This window comes from Enhydra lutris, unplaced genomic scaffold (assembly GCF_002288905.1).
Source record: "Enhydra lutris kenyoni isolate GAN:26980312 unplaced genomic scaffold, ASM228890v2 scaffoldscaffold5, whole genome shotgun sequence".
Classification (NCBI taxonomy): domain Eukaryota; kingdom Metazoa; phylum Chordata; class Mammalia; order Carnivora; family Mustelidae; genus Enhydra; species Enhydra lutris.
The window spans coordinates 52,450,565-52,467,352 of NW_019154089.1; the positions used below are offsets into that span (position 1 = coordinate 52,450,565).

At 46.0% G+C, this 16,788-nt stretch overlaps 1 protein-coding gene across 1 annotated transcript in view; it reads left to right on the plus strand.

Moving 5' to 3' along the window:
• LOC111141131 (A disintegrin and metalloproteinase with thrombospondin motifs 12-like) overlaps window positions 1-16,788 on the plus strand; it is a 291,198-nt gene that overhangs the window by 121,138 nt on the left and 153,272 nt on the right. The gene's annotated exons all lie outside the window — the stretch shown is intronic.

Sequence of the window (16,788 nt, forward strand, 5' to 3'; positions counted from 1 at the left end):
AAAAAAAATTAAATTAACTGCAAGGCTAAAGAATCATGGGGAGAAAGCCATGAGTTCCGTGCTTTGCTTTCTCCTCCTTTGGAATTCCGCTGCTCTCCTTGGTATTGAAACTGTACTCCTTGGTAGGTGAACTTGGTCCTGGCTGGGCTTCTTGTTGATCTTCTGGGGGAGGGGCCTGTTGTAGTGATTCTCAAGTGTCTTTGCCCCAGGCGGAGTTGCACCGCCCTTACCAGGGGCCGGGCTGAGTAATCCGCTTGGGTTTGCTTTCGGGAGCTTTTGTTCCCTGAGCGCTTTCCGTAGAGTTCCGGAGGGCGGGAATGAAAATGGCGGCCTCCTGGTCTCCGGCCCGGAGGAGCCGAGAGGCCGGGGCCCCACTCCTCAGTGCGCCCTCAGAGAACAGCGCCGATTTACTCCCGTCACCCTGCCTCCGGCCGTGCTCCGAGCTGACCGAGCCTGCGACCGGTTCAAGGTAACCCCGAGCTTAGAGCTCACTCCTCGGCTCTGTCTCTGTAGCCGGCTTCCCTGTTCTAATACCTGTAAGCTCTGCGACACTCAGACACCCCCGATCCTTCTGTGACCCTGCGGGACCTGAGGCCACGCTGATCCTGCGTGGGCTTCACCCCGGTTAAGCCTCTGGAGCGATGTCCCTCAGCGGAACAGACTTTTAAAAGTCCCGATTTTGTGCTCCGTTGCTCCGCCACTTGCCGGGAGCCGGCCCCTCCCCCCGCGGTCTATCTTCCCGTCGCTTTGGATTCACTTCTCCGCCAGTCCTACCTTTCCGAAAGTGGTTGATTTTCTGTTTCTAGAGTTGCTGTTCTTCTTCTCTTCGATCTCCCGTTGGATTTGTAGGTGTTTGCAATCTTTAGATAAGCTATCTAGCTGATCTCCCGCTACCTGAAGTAGTCTCAGCCTGCTACTTCTCCGCCATCTTGACTCCTCCCCCTCTTTTTTTTTTTTTAAAGACTTTATTTATTTATCTGACAGAGAGAGATCACAAGGAGGCAGACAGGCAGGCAGGGAGAGGGGAAGGGGGAAGCAGGCTCCCCGCTGAGCAGAGAGCCTGATGTGGGACTCGATCCCAGAACCCTGAGATTATGACCTGAGCCGAAGGCAGATGCTTAACCCACTGAGCCACCCAGGTGCCCCAACAGCAAACTTTCTGAGTAGAGCCTGCCTGAGACTTGTGAAATTCTAGATTACCTGATTGCCTTATGATTATAGCCACTCCACAGTGATCCATACCTGACTTTGCTGTGAGGTGGTTAACATTTTAATTGTTATTCTGTCCTTTCTTTCTCTTAGTGAGATGGCCTATTGATTTTGATTATTGGCTTTCAGAACTGGTGGGAAGATGGGTGAAGCGGTTCAAGCTTTTACCCATGAGAGGGATGAGAGGACTGTTGGGGAGAATTTGGGGAAATACATAATGGGTAAATGTGCGGAAAGAGAAATTGGCAACCTGTTTCTTTTGTTTGCTTAGTAAAATCTAAGACCAAGACCATAGGAACTCAAAGCACCCGTTGGCTCCGTGCTGCAGTAACTTGGTAGCTCTGAGAGACTCCTGGATCCGGTCAGAAGCCTTTCCTCATGAGCCAGGCCTCACCACGGACTCCCCGCCTTGCATTTCCTCACTACTTGACTGTTCTTTGCCTTGTTCCATCATCATTTCAGGGCCATAGGCTCCCAGTTTCCGAACATATCATATCTATTTGGAGCTTATCATTCCAAACATAGCATTTGCCTTTCTGAACTAGTTTTTATTCCTCAAAAAAGCCTTGCTTTTCCTTAGCCCTTGTGTTTAGGTTCCTTCTGCCTGAAACCTGTTTTCTGCAGAAGCTTTACTGAATTACTTCTGTTTTTTGTTTTTTATTTCTTTTTTTGTTTTGTTTTGTTTTTTAGGACTTATGCATGGCTTCCTTTAGAAAACCTTCTTGGCTCAATCTGCATTAGAATGTCTCTCCTCTGACTCTTTTTTTTTTTAAAGATTTTATTTATTCATCTGACAGAGATCACAAGTAGGCAGAGAGGCAGGCAGAGAGAGAGGAAGGGAAGCAGGCTCCCTGCTGAGCAGAGAGCCAGGTGTGGGGCTCCATCCCAGGACCCTGAGATCATGACCTGAGCGGAAGACAGAGGCTTTAACCCGCTGAGCCACCCCGGTGCCCCTCTCCTCTGACTCTTAACACCAGCTTCTTCCCCTACATCAGGCTCTATCATATGATGAAAATCTGTCTGTGTCCTTCTCTGCACTGGAAGCTTAACGGGGCTGAGAATCATGTCTGCTCATTCACAAGCTTGTCTTCAAGATCTGAGAGAGTTCCCAACTAGGGGAGGAATCAGAAAGGCTGAACTTGGAAGTACTGAGTTTCTGGCCCGTCTCTGATGCATTTGGCAGCTTAAAACGAACTTGCATTTAGCTATATGGATCACGTTTAACCTCTGAGAATACCCAGACTTGCCTGAAGGAATTTAGTAGACACGCTGATGCCTGCACATTGAAGAGAAGTTTGCATAAGACAAAACGTGGCTGTGGTTGGGACTCTCGGCCCAAGGTTGTAGCTGAAAGTGACTACTTCAGATTTTGATTTTAGAAAAAAAAGAGGGCGGATGGGTAAGAGAAAGCAAGTGACGTTCATCCCCTCAGCAAGCTCCACCAGGCACTGTTCTAGGAACTGGGGATGCAGGGGCGAACAGATCACTGACCGAGGCAGGAATATAGAGACAGAGAGGCGTGGGAGCCGAAGGCAGGCAGGAGAGGGGTGCTCTCCAGGGAGAGGCACAGAAGAGCAAGTGCCTTGGAAGATAAGAGGGCTGAGCGGTCATTAGCATCCCAAGCACAGGCCTCTGAACCTGCGACACACGGATTTTCAGCTTCCTGTGGAGAGTTGGGAGGACAATTCTCAGCTGCTCCAGGAGGCAGATTTCAGGTATCCTTTCAGTCTTGTTTCAAAAGCTGCTTCCTTGTGAGTCTTCTCCCCCTACATGGTTGGCTCTAGGAGGACTGATGAGTCCCGAAATGTCACCCTGCATTTTGATGTGGTCCCTGGAGTCTTCTACCTTCCTGCCTCCCCACCTCCCTCTCCTTCCCTGCCTTGTAGATGTTCCTTCAGATGTGCTCACCTCAGGGCTTATGCACTTACTGTTCCCTCCACTGGAACACGCACCCTCTCTCCCTTGCCTCCGCCATTTCTTCATGGCTTATTCTCTCCCATTGCTCAGGTCACTGCTCAGATTAACACAATCAGAGAAGACTTTCTGATCACCATCTAACATAGGAGTCTTTCCGTCACCATGTAAACTCTTTATCCTGCTTTCTCTATTTTCAGAGCATTTGTCACCACTTGATGTCACTCACCTATGTATTCGTTATTGTCTGTCTTCCCCCAACTAGAATGTAGGCACCCTGAAGGCACACACTACTTCACTTTTGTTCTCTGATGTATCTCCACTGCCCGGCACAGAGCCTGCCATAGTAAGCACCTAGTAAATGTTGAGTGAATGAGTGAGTAAACGAATGAATCATAGCTTCATTCATGATAATCCTGTTGAACTTGTAGTCCGTTTCCACCACTAGACTCATCTTTGTACCAAGGATACTTGTATCCTAAATATTGAGCCCAGTGTCTGATCCTCATAGTTTGTTGATAAATGTTTGTCCACTGAATGCGTGAATGATGTATACTTCCAAAAGGGTCCTGCAGGTGTGAGCGGACATTTAACCTCACCAGGGCTGGGGGTCCAAGCATACCAAGAGTGCTCTGAGTCACTGAGGGAAGGCAAATGTGTTCCCTGGGAAGCAGCTAATGTTAACTATGTATTTGTCCCACAGCTTGATTAATGTCGGTGTTTGGGGAAACAAACATTCCCACCCCCACATAGTCCCATTTCTGTGTAGCAGCTGGAAGTCTCATAAATAACCATGGAATTTTCTCTATGGGGAAGGAAGTTTACTTGTTAGATTTGAAATCAAATATTTGAGGAAATTATGAGTGCATTTTAAGCTTCAAATCCTCTCCTCCAAAGGCAGAAAAGTGGATCCCTAGGGTATTTTCTGGGCCAATAAGCCAAAGCTTAGAAAGTTCCAGAATTTAATTTACATGAGTGTGTGTGTCATTGGTTGACCTTTCTCCCTTCAGGATATATTAATTTGCGATTTTCTATGGGCTGGATACTAAGTGACACAGCTCTGAACATGGCAGGTTGGACCCTGCCCTCATGGACTTACAAGTTTGGAGGAGGAGAATTTAACAAAAATTGTAAAAATAGTACACATGAGCATTGTGACAAATGCCATAAGAGTGTATAGAAGAGAAGCCATCCTAAGCTGGCATTTGGTAAATGACCGGAAAGGGAACGCTTATCCACTTCCCATTCAGGTACTGAACTTCTCCTGATGTGGTGTTTGTAATGCCATGGGGTCATCTCCCCGGGTAGCTTGAGGTCACTATAAAGGAAAGACTGGGCTATAAAGGAAAGACTGACTTCTCTGCCCCTGCCCAGGGCCCTATATTTTCTTTTTGTGTTGCACTATACAAATCATGGCCCTGGGTTTACAGTTGCCTTGCTGGCAAAAAATTAAAGTGAATCTGACACATATTAATGATATGCCCAAGACTGCTGCAGAGGATATGATACTTTATATGGAAAACTCAAAAGACTCCATCATAAAACTGCTAGAACTCACACAAGAATTTAGTAAAGTGTCAGGATATAAAATAAATGCACAGAAATCAGTTGAATTTCTATATACCAACAGCAAGACAGAAGAAAGAAAAATTAAGGATCCAATCCCATTTACAATTGTACCCAAAACCATAAGATACATAGGAATAAACCTAACCAAAGAGGCAAAGAATCTGAACTCAGAAAGCTATAAAGTACTCATGAAAGAAATTGAGGAAGACACAAAGAAATGGAAAAATGTTCCGTGCTCATGGATTGGAAGAACAAATATTGTGAAAATGTCTATGCTACCTAAAGCAATCTACACGTTTAATGCAATCCCTATCAAAATACCATCAATTTTTTTCAAAGAAATGGAACAAATAATCCTAAAATTTGTACAGAACAAGAAAATACCCCAAATAGTCAGAGGAATGTTGAAAAAGAAAAATAAAGTTGGCAGCATCACAATTCTGGACTTCAAGCTCTGTTACAGAGCTCTAATCATCAAGACAGTATGGTCCTGGCATAAAACAGTGGAACAGAATAGAGAGCCCAGAATTGGACCCTCAACGCTATGGTCAACTAATCTTTGACAAAGCAGGAAAGAATGTCTCATGGAAAAAAGACAGTCTCTTCAACAAATGGTGTTGGGAAAATTGGACAGCCACATGCAGAAGAATGAAAACTGGACCATTTCCTTATACCACACACAAAAATAGACTCAAAATGGATGAAAGACCTCAATGTGAGACAGGAATCCATCAAAATCCTTGAGGAGAACACAGGCAGCACCTTCTTCTACCTCAGCCTTAGCATATTCTTCCTACAAACATTGTCAAAGACAAGAGAAGCAAGAGCAAAAATGAACTTCATTAATTTTGGGGACTCATCAAGATCAGAATTTGTACAGCAAAGGAAACAGTCAATGAAACCAAAAGACAGCCAATATAATGGGAAAAGATATTTGAAATGACATATCAGATAAATGGCTAGTATCCAAAATATATAAAGAACTTATCAAACTCAACACCCAAAGAACAAATAATCCAATCAAGAAATGTGCAGAAGACATGAACAGACATTTCTGCAAAGAAGACATCCAGATGGCCAGCAGACACATGAGAAAGTGCTCCACATCACTCATCATCAGGGAAATACAAATCAAAACCTCAATGAGATTTCACCTCACACCAGTCAGAATGGCTAAAATTCACAAGTCAGGAAATGACAGGTGTTGGAGAGGATGTGGAGAAAGGGGAACCCTCCAACATTGTTTGTGGGAATGCAAGCAGGTGTGACCACTCTGGAAAACAGTATGGAGGTTCCTCAGAAAGTTGAAAATAGAGCTACCCTACAACTTAGCAGTTGCACTCCTGGGTATTTACCATAAAAATACAAATGTATTTTTGTATCTGCATCTGTTCATAGCATCTGCACCCCAATGTTCATAGCAGCAGTGTCCACAATTGCTAAACTATGGAAATAGCCTAAATGTCCATCAACAGATGAATGGATAAGGAAGATGTGGCGTACACACACACACACACACACACACACACACACACATACACTGTGTATGTGTTGTGGTGAGAACTGTGTGTTGTGTAAGACTAATGAATCACAGACCTGTACACCTGAAACAAATAATACATTATATATTAATTTAAAAAATAATTTAAAAAAGAGGGAAAAAATAAAACATTTTTAAAAAATCCATCAAGTGGGTTTGTATACACTGGGGTCTCACACTGGTGAGAGTGACCCATCTCTCCAGTGTCTGCAGGGCAGGTCTGCTAAGGGCCACTCTCCTTCTGGGCCTTCTGCCTTCTTTACACACTTGCCCCATCCCAACCTGCCAAGCCTAAAGCTTTGGAGCACAGACTGCTGCTGAGGGAGGCCCGTGGGGGCTGCTGTTTCTGGGCTCTGAAGCTGAAGGCCCTGATTTAGTGGATGCGTCTGGTGTGTCAGCATGAGGAAGGGCAGTCCAGAAACTGAATTCAGGCCCAAGATCCTTAACGTCTTGGAGAGAGGGGAGAATGTGATGTTGTAGTAAGATTAGAGAGCCTACTTATCCATCTTCTGTGTCTCTCTCTCTCTGACACACACACACCCACACATACACACATACACACTTCTCTTGAAATGTGATGGTTGATTAAAAAGACTCCACATATATTTAAGTGATGTCAGAAACAGTGGGATCGTTATTCTAGGTTCAGGACTTCATGTTTTAGCTAAATTTAACCTGAGGGGTGTGTGTGTGTGTGTGTGTGTGTGTGTGTGTGTGTGTGTGTAGTATGTGTATACATGTGTTTACTTGTGTGGTGTGTGTGTGGTGTGTAGGTGTGTATGTATGTATGCTATGTATTTGTGTAGTATATATGGTGTGTATGTGGTATGGGTGTGTGTTTGTGTGTGTGTGTGTGTGTGTGTGTGTGTGTGGTATGTGTACATGTGTGTACATGTGGGTGGGTGGGTGGTGTGTAGGTGTGTGTTTAAACACACATGTTGCACACCGTTGGCTCCAGGAGGCAGACAGCTTGCTCAGCTGCGATGACTCAGGATTTTATGGAAGTTCTTTCCATTCCCATTAAATAGACCAAGTTGAAATTCCAGTGCATTCTCCTAGTCAACAGAGTTCTTTGTTTAATTTAGCCGAGGGAGCGTCCACGCCCGCAGAAAAACGCTTCCCCTTGCTGAGAGCCTGTGCTAAGAATAGAGCCAGTCCCAGCACTGAGGCCCTGCGCTTCTGAGGGAATCCTGCCGCTGTTTCCACAGGAGGGGAAGGAGGGCCTGAGTTCTAGGAAACCCCCTCTGCCCCTTCCATCCCCTCAGGAGACCTTTAGCCCAAGTCAGCCCTCTCCACCAGCTCCTCCGGGACACCAGAGGTTTCTCCTGGGGGCATCCGTGAGTGCCAAGTTCCTGCTGATGGCTCTGTTCTCCCCCCGCCAGCCAGGGCCCTGACGGGATACCTGACTCACAGTGGCTTCCCCAGGGCGCTGCGGACGGTGTGCGGGAGACTGGCAGCTGTGGACGCGGGTCTGGTATGAAGACAGATCCATAGAGTATTGGCAGCTAAGAGCCGCTCCTCTCCAGAGACAGAGCCCCCGACCTCAGACACCCGAGAGGAGGAGAGCCCAAGGCCTTTTATCTGGCCAGTCCTGTCAGGCTTCAGATCCCAATGGGGCTGTTTCCCTGCGGAATACGCAGATGTGCCTGGCTGAGAGAATCAGACACTTTCATTTGCACACCTTCTGTTTCTGGTGATAGTCCCAGTTGAAGGCAGACTATTAGTGTCGAGGGGAAGGGGGGACAAAAGCCAACTGATTGGGGATATTCTGTACTTCAGTAATGAAAAAAAAAAATCGAGGGACTGTCTCTGGGGACAGAACAGTGGTTTTTCCTGCTCGTGATTCTGGCTCAGAGGATGACATGAATCAGGGGCTTGTGAGAACAGTCATGGCCGTCCCGGGGAAAAGGCCATTATCGAAACCCCCAGAAGGCTCCATCTCACGCACCTTCCACTAGCACCGACACTGGGCTGAGATCTCTGGGATTCTGTCTTCACATTTCAGGGGACTTCTTTAGGATTCTGTGACTTGTTGATCATATCTGTGCCCGGGGTAACCAGGGGTCAAGGTGAAGGCTCAGCAGTAGCATTAGGCCGATTAAATTCCAACTAGCGGGGCGCCTGGGTGGCTCAGTGGGTTAAATAAAGCCTCTGCCTTCGGCTCAGGTCATGATCCCAGGGTCCTGGGATCGAGCTCCGCATCGGGCTCTCTGCTCAGCGGGGAGCCTGCTTCCTCCTCTCTCTGCCTGCCTCACTGTCTACTCGTGATCTCTGTCAAATAAATAAAATCTTAAAAAAAAAAAAAATCCCAACTAGCTGGCAGGGGACTTGGGCAGGGGACTCTTTTCCTATTCTGTGACTTCTTATTTCTATTTTGTCATGTGTAAATTGTGGATAATAAAAATTTCATACCAAGATGGGGTAGGGTGGAATCAGTGAGAACTACAAGCTCACAGTTCCTGAGTGACTAGTCCAAATTCCAGAGACCCTTGAAAACCAAAAGTAGTTTAATGGTTAGCGACTTCATTTGGTGACACAATGCAACCCACATTGGTATGAGGCTGCTTATAATTTGCATTAATCTTAGTGAGACTAGGTGTACAGTTTGTTGTGGAAGAATCCATGTGTTTTGTTTCAGGGTGCTCCCCTAGACCCTATAGGGTTATTCCACTAATACAGAGTGTGTGACCCAAGTTATTATTTTTTAATTGCAGCAAAATACATGTAACATAAAATATACCGTCTTGGCCTTTTCCGAGTGTACGGTCCAGTAGTGTTACTTATACTCAAAGTGTTCTGCAACCAGTGTCTGGAATGCTTCATCTTGTAAAACGGAAACTCTACACCCATTAAACAGCTACTCTCTTCTGTCTCTCCCCAACTAACCGCCATTTTGTTTTCCAGATTATGTTTATAATGGCAACATTTTGAATTCCAGCCCATCTGGCCCCAAGGGTTTTGAATAGGGATCACAGACCCTTGGGCAAGAGGAATGGACAGGGTTTTGCAGTCACCACCCTGTGGAACCGTCCTGGAGAGGCCCGTTCCTCTGATCCCCCAGGGAGCTTTCCACTGCAGCTCCCCACTTCCCAGCATTGGGAGTCCATGTGTGACAGATTGCAAAACAGTGAGAACCAACTCTGCTGGGTTCTCACTAATCGCAAAGAAAGTGTGGGTGCTTGAATGCAGTGACTAATACTCTCCTTCTCTGTTGTTGCCTCCATCTTGGGTGTTTTTTTTTTTTTTTTCAGGAGGTAGAGGGGCACACATTGGCATGGGGCGTGGTGTCAGCTTTTTAGTTCTGTGCCGTGGAGCGCAGTGTAGGATGCTGTCACAGTGAAAACGCATTTAAATCTTCATATGGACTGCACTGTGGGGAACATGCCGCCAGCCTATTTAGACCCTGCTGGAGACCTTGAAAGCTGGATTTATGCATTTTACAGAACTCTCCAGGCATGCCATGAGAAGCAGTAATGCTTACGTTGCTATTCCCAGCAGACCCAGTGTAGATAGAGACCGGTTCTGAGTCATGTCTTCTATAACTGGAATGAGTCAGGGAATTCCTGATGCATCTCCGAGAGCTGTGGGAGTGCATGGACCACTCAGGGTCATCATTGAAATCCCGACAGTGGTTGAGCGTTGTGACTGGAATATCTCCAGCACACCATTCATTTTGTGAACAGCCTGGGGGCAAATGAAGAGGTTGGTCTCTGCAGGAGGCTTGTGCTTTCTTGTCCTGTTTTTAAATCACTGGGGACAAAAGTGGATGCTTGAAAAATTGGAACCCCCCTGAACATAATTCAGAACATAAAACCCTCTGACCGATAACTCCTTATAAATACAGAATAACCTTAGGACCAGATCTTTCACTTTGGGGCTATCTAAAATATGCAAAGAATTATGTACTTTTAAAGCCGATGACACGAATGTGGATGTCTTTCTTATCATTGTACTGTTTTCGAAAAGCTATGAGAATCCTCTAATTCCAAAGAAAATGACACTAAATAGAAAATTTTCAATGTCATCTGTTACTGGAAAAATCAAACAAATGATCAGTTTCCAGACATCCACATGGGACATTCCAAATCCATGGTGACCAGAATGCCCATGAGTGTCTGAGGCTTAGGGCCAGCTGAAGAGGAAGTTTTCCCCTTAATGATGTTGCTCCCACGGTCACTGCTGTTCTCTGGCCTGTGCTGGATGTTGGTCAAACACTCAACAGCTGAAGCTGAGGTGCACTTTTCTTTCTTTTTTTTTTTTTTTTTATTTTAATTTTATTTTTTCAGTGTTCCAGGATTCATTGTTTATGCACCACACCCAGTACTCCATGCAATACGTGCCCTCCATAATATCCACCACCAGGCTGATCCAACCTCCCACCCTCCTCTCCTCCAAAACCCTCAGTTTGTTTCTCAGAGTCCATAGTCTCTTATGGTTTGTCTCCCCCTCCGATTTCCCCCAGCTCACTTCTCTCCATCTCCCCATGTCCTCCGTGTTATTCCTTATGGTCCACAAGTAAGTGAAACCATATGGTAATTGACTCTCTCTGCTTGACTTGTTTCACTCAGCATAATCTCCAGTCCCATCCATGTTGATAGAAAAGTTGGGTATTCATCCTTACTGATGGAGGCATAATACTCCATTGTATATATAGACCACATCTTCTTTATCCATTCATCAGCCAAGGGCATCTTGGCTCTTTCCACAGTTTGGTGATTATGGCCATTGCTGCTATGAACATTGGGGTACAGATGGCCCTTCTTTTTGCTACATTTGTATCTTTGGGGGTAAATACCCAGTAGTACAATTGCAGGGTCATAGGGTAGCTCTATTTTTAATTTATTGAGGAATCTCCATGCTGTTTTCCAAAATGGCTACACTAACTTGCATTCCCACCAACAGTAAGAGTGTAAGAGGGTTACCCTTTCTCCACATCCTCTCCAACATTTGTTGTTTTCTGTCTTGTTAATTTTTGTCATTTTAACTGGTGTAAGGTGGTATCTCAATGTGGTTTTGATTTGAATCTCCCTGATGGCTAATGATGATGAACATTTTTTCATGTGTCTGTTAGCCGTTTGTATGTCTTCTTTGGAGAAGTGTCTGTTCATGTCTTCTGCCCATTTTTTGATGTGATTATCTGTTTTTTGAGTGTTGAGTTTGAGGAGTTCTTTATGGATCTTGGGTATCAGTTCTTTGTATTGTCATTTGCGAATATCTTCTTCCATTTTGTGGGTTGCCTCTTTGTCTTGTGGACCGTTGTTTCCTTTGCTGTGCAGAAGCTTTTGATCTTGATGAAGTCCCAAAAGTTCATTTTCGCTTTTGTTTCCTTTACCTTTGGAGACATGTCTCGAAAGAAGTCAAGGTCTACTTTTCTGACTTGGCCATTAGGCAGCTGGGACCTCAAGAGAAACAGGAAAACTGTGTGAGGTGTGGGGGAAAGGGGGACCAAGACCAGAAATTAGAGTCTCGACCACACAGCATATTTGCCTGCCATCTGTTTTATTAGGGCCTGAGAGCTAAGAATGGATTTTATATTTTTAAATGGTTACATTTACAATGGTTATATGAGCACCTATTTAATAGCCTTGATTTTGCCTCTTGATCCACAAAACATAAAATATTTGCTGCTGTGGCCCTTTCATCAAATTTGCTGACCCCCTGTCTAGACCACTGGTTCTCAAAAGTGTGGTTGCCAGACCAGCAGCATCAACATCACCTGGGAACTTGCTAGAAATTCAGATCCTCAGAAACTCTGGGAGTGGGGCCCAGCATGTGAGTCCGAACTGGCCCTCTGGAAGATTCTGATCCAGGCTACAGCTTTGGGAACCACTAATCTAGACTGTTAGTGTGGCCCTTCATCACAAGTTTGTCATTTATCCATTACAAAAAGAAGACCTGGGGCAAATTACTTAATTCTCTGTGCCTGGGGTTTTTCATCAGTAAGGGTTTGGGGGTGGGGATTAAAAAAGCTAAAACACATATAACATATTAAATTCTTAATGCATATCAGTTGTTATTTCAAATTTATTATTGTTATTAAAACCCATTTTATTAGGTCTCAGGTCAGTTAAAAACAAAGAGAACCCACCAGACACCTGAGAATTTAGCAGAAATCATCAGGGTACCTTGTAGCAGCTGTGCCCTGATGGAAATCAGACATGCTGGTCTAGACATTGGGGGCTAAAGGCTACAAACCCTGTTGGGGTGAACCACGAGTCCCCTTCCAGCCAGACCACTGGGCATCTCTGCAGCTCTGACCAGGTGCTCTGCTGGTCTTTTTCCCAAGGCAGTGCCCTACCCGCCTGTTTTCCCTGATTTTGGCTTTTGGCACCAGTGCCTTTCCTGTCAGGCTTCTGGGGATTTTCAACCTTCGGAACATCAAGCATCCCAGTCCCTCACTAACCCTGAACATGAGCACACATCATTTATTCGTGAATCACTACCAGGAAATTGGGCTCATAAAAAGCACGCTCAGGGCATAGGGTTGTTGTAAGGAATGGGAAAAGCTGCACATGTTTTAGGACATGAAATTGAACGTGTGAGACCCGTAAGCTGCTGTCGTTAAAATTTTTTAAAAGTTTGTAATTGTTACTTAGAAATTGGTGGTGACTGTGTCTCAAACTGTTCTTCTGGCAGCTGAGGGTTCTCGCGGATGTTCTGTTTCTGGCAGAGCTCTGTGCCTCGCCTCCGCTGGGAGTCCTGAGGATGAGCTCTGCAGATCTGTGTTCTCCCCTCTGACCCAGGGGCGCTTTGAACAGCTCAGGCAGTGCCTGAGGAGTCCCTCTTTGCCTAAGGGGAGCACCAGCAGTGACAGAAATGGTTACCCATGGGAGAGGCCGAGGGGCTTGGTCTCCAGTTGGCAGCAGGAACATCAGGAAGCACATCCCTTGGTTATGGGGTGGAGGAGAGAGAGACAGGGACTGGAGCCTCTCTGCTCCCTCTGACGGCTTAGCCACTGCTCAGGGCCGGGCCCTGAGTGCTCGGCCATCTTCCAGAGGCATCCTGATGCTAAGAGCTCTGTGTGTGTGTGCGTGTGTGTGTTGATGATGGTGGTTGGAGAATCCAGGCTTCTATGTCACATGGATCTAGGGGTGAATCTTGTCAGGGAGCAGCTCTGTGACCTCACTCAGCCTCCTTGTTTTCATCTGTAAAATGCACATGGTCCTTACTCGGTTGCATTTCTGTGTGAGTCAGAGAGGATGAAGGGCTCAGTGAGTGCTGGCCTCTGTTGTGGGGCCTGGAAGCTGCTGTGTCTCAGCGATGAGACTTCTTGGCTGCGGTGTGGGATGATGGTATAGGAGATGGCCTCCATGATGATTCTCAGGAAACTCCGGCTCACAGTGGTTCTTCTGACCAACCGTGAAGCCGCCTTGTGTCCAGGCAGACATCACTAATCTATCACAGCACCGTAGCTGGCTCCGCCAGGAGCCAGCCTGGGGAGGATTTTTCAATGCAGCTGCCCCTTGAGCCACTACCAGCAGGTTAGAGTTGGAACATGCAATATTATCTCTTTGACATCTCTACTAAAGAGCACATTCTCTGATACAGACAGTAAGTGTGGGTAGTTGTAAAATCCTAGGTATCCTATAAATCTGGTGTACTTGGTGTACCTCGTCACACACAATTTAAAAAGATACAGTCTTACCATTTCTAGGTCAGAGTCAGAAGCCATCTGCAGACTTCTGGCATCTTTCCCCTAGACAGCCTCTGCTGGGACAGAACACCTTCTCCCTATCACCAGAGCTTCTGGGTGAAGCTTAGGAACGCGTGACCAGACAGCAGGAGTTCAGTATGCGTGTCTATTCAGTATGCGCTATACTGTAGGGGGAAGAGGGATCACAGGCAGAAGGGAAATGAATCTGTAATTCATAATAAGTGATTAAAAATAAGTTGCCATTTATTACATGTACGATATTGAGCAAAATCCTCTGCCAGTATCATATGTCTCATTCTCACAGTGATGCTGAGGCCATTTTTAATGTTCCTGTTTAGGGGTGAGAAAGCAAGGCAGGTGGGAGCTCGTCCAAGTGGCAAATGTGGGTGGAGCTGCCACTGGGATTCGTGTCCAGACCTGTCGGATCCTTCACCGCTTACCGTTGTGCTCTGCCCTTCCACAGCCTCAGCTGAGGCAGGGCCACCATTGCCAAAGAGCCTCAGCAAAATAATTAGCTTATCCTAAGTGAGCCAAGCGAAAGGGCTATGCAAAGAATTGCCTGTCTTTCATGGCCACAGTTAGGAATTTGTTCAAATGCATTGATGGACCTAACGGTATCGTACCACAGTGGAAAACACTGTATGAGGCGGAGGCTCATGAAGAAACAGACCTGCTGTAGAATGAGGTAGAAGAAGGACCTTTCTGTCTTTTGACACTTGCTTCCTGCAGATCAGTGGTGGGAATTGGCCTCTGGGAGACCACGGACTGATTTTTGTATACTTTCCTCTTACTGAAAAATAATAAGATTATAGATTTTTAATCCTGCCCCTTAGAGATTAAGATAATCAAAATTTTATACGAGAAATAAAAATGTGCATTCAAGTTGTATTTTAGGAGCTAGTATAAGGTCAGGAGGCACAGGGGAGCAGCTGGAGGAAAGGGATTCTGTGGTCATTCCTCCCTCCCACCCTTCTGTCCACCCACCGCATCCAAAAAGGATTAACTCATACCGGACCCAGACAGACAGACAGACAGACAGACACACACACACCAACACACACACCAACACACACACACACACACACACACACACACCCAACCGGACCCAGACAGACAGACAGACAGACACACACACACCAACACACACACACACACACACACACACACACACACACACACCCAACAGACTTACCAGCATACTATCGCCATCTTGTGGCCTTGTACAATATTAATACTTCCAGAATGTCACGGATAATGCTTTTTTTGCAACTCTTGGCATAAACTGTGTATAATCCCATTTAATTCGAAAAGATTCCGATTGACCCTGTGCTAGGAGGGCCTTCCTTATAACCCTGGGTGGATGGTGAAGGACATGGTTACGAGCACCAAGGTGCAGGAGAGGAGCCTTCTACTTTCTGACTTTTGCTTCAAGTTACAGAATTGAACTTTTTGCATAGGGCCCTCTTCATTATTTTTAAGCTGTTGGGTATTTAATAAGTACTATTTGAAAAGCTACACATTCTGTACTAGTGATTTATAAAATACACACACCCCTTTTGCTCTGCTGCCAGAAACTAGGTGTTAAGGATCTCACCAGTGCCAGCATCTCTTCTTTTCATTCGGAGGGAAATGTGGGGAGACTCTGCACCGGCTAACAAGCAGAATCTGCCTGACCTGCCAGTTGCCAAAATCCCGGATGTTCATTTGCGCAACGTCTCGGATTGTTCAGAGTACTTTCGAGCATTATCCCATTGGATCTTATAACTACTAACGTACCCAGTGGGCTCGAACTTATTTTCCTCTTAAACTGCTTTCCGGATTGTGTAAGTTATGTCTGCACAATATAACATTTGGAAATTTCATATGGATATAAAGATATGAACTATCAGTATACCCTTCAACACCTGGGGCTGATATTCATGGGTCATATTTCATGGGCCTCAGTCATCCTATGCACCCATACATATATGTGCACACGCATGTCCATGTATACACATGCACGTGCACACGTACACACATGATGTGTGTTACTTTGTAATGGGATACTTTATAAATGACGTCTTCCCAACCGAGAGGTTAAATGACTTGTTCCGCCGTACCTGATACTCCTGGATAGTCATTTGATCCCAGAAATGCTTTCTCTTGATCCCTGTTCTAACTGGACTTTCCTCCACTGCAGGCCATCTGAGCTCTCCACGGGTAGGTGGACTTTCCCGACCTGGGGTTTGTGGAAGAGCCTGTAATGGGGAGAACCCTTGTTAGTGTGGACACTGCCCTACCTTCAGTGAGGAGAAGTCATCCTTAAAGAGCAAATGGCTTTGTCAGAGAGGTTCCGGGGACAGCGAATCCCACCAATGCTGGTGATCGGACTGCGTACTGAGAATCTCTGAGGGCCACCAGACAGAGGGCTGTGAATCTAATGGTCACAGCTTTGGGGAGGGAAGAGGAAAGGATTGGAGGGTGTGGGCACCAGAGACTCACTCTGTCTACCTGGCAGCCCATGGCTGGTCGTGTCACCGAGGTCCTGGGGTGGGAGTGTCCCATCCCAAGCAGGCAGGGCCTGGGTAAGCTGGCTCTGTTCCCAGGCTGTCCTCCTTGGGGCCTTTTCATTGTCAGTGCTTTGGCTCTGCTCCTCCCTCTCTCTTCTCTCTAGCATGTGGATTTTCAGCTGAAATGTATTATTTCAGTAAACATCCCAAGTGGAGTAACTTCCTCTGGTCCCAGGGTCTCTGGCAGCATACAAAGAGATGGGGCCTCCTCCTGGGGGAAGAGGCTGGTTCTCAGGGCTGCCCCAGGAAGGGGACGGGATGTCCAAGACCTGAGCATTTCATGACACGCCAGGTGTTTGAGCCAATTTCTGCTAAATTTATTTGCTGTTTTCTTTAGAAGATATGAAGGGATC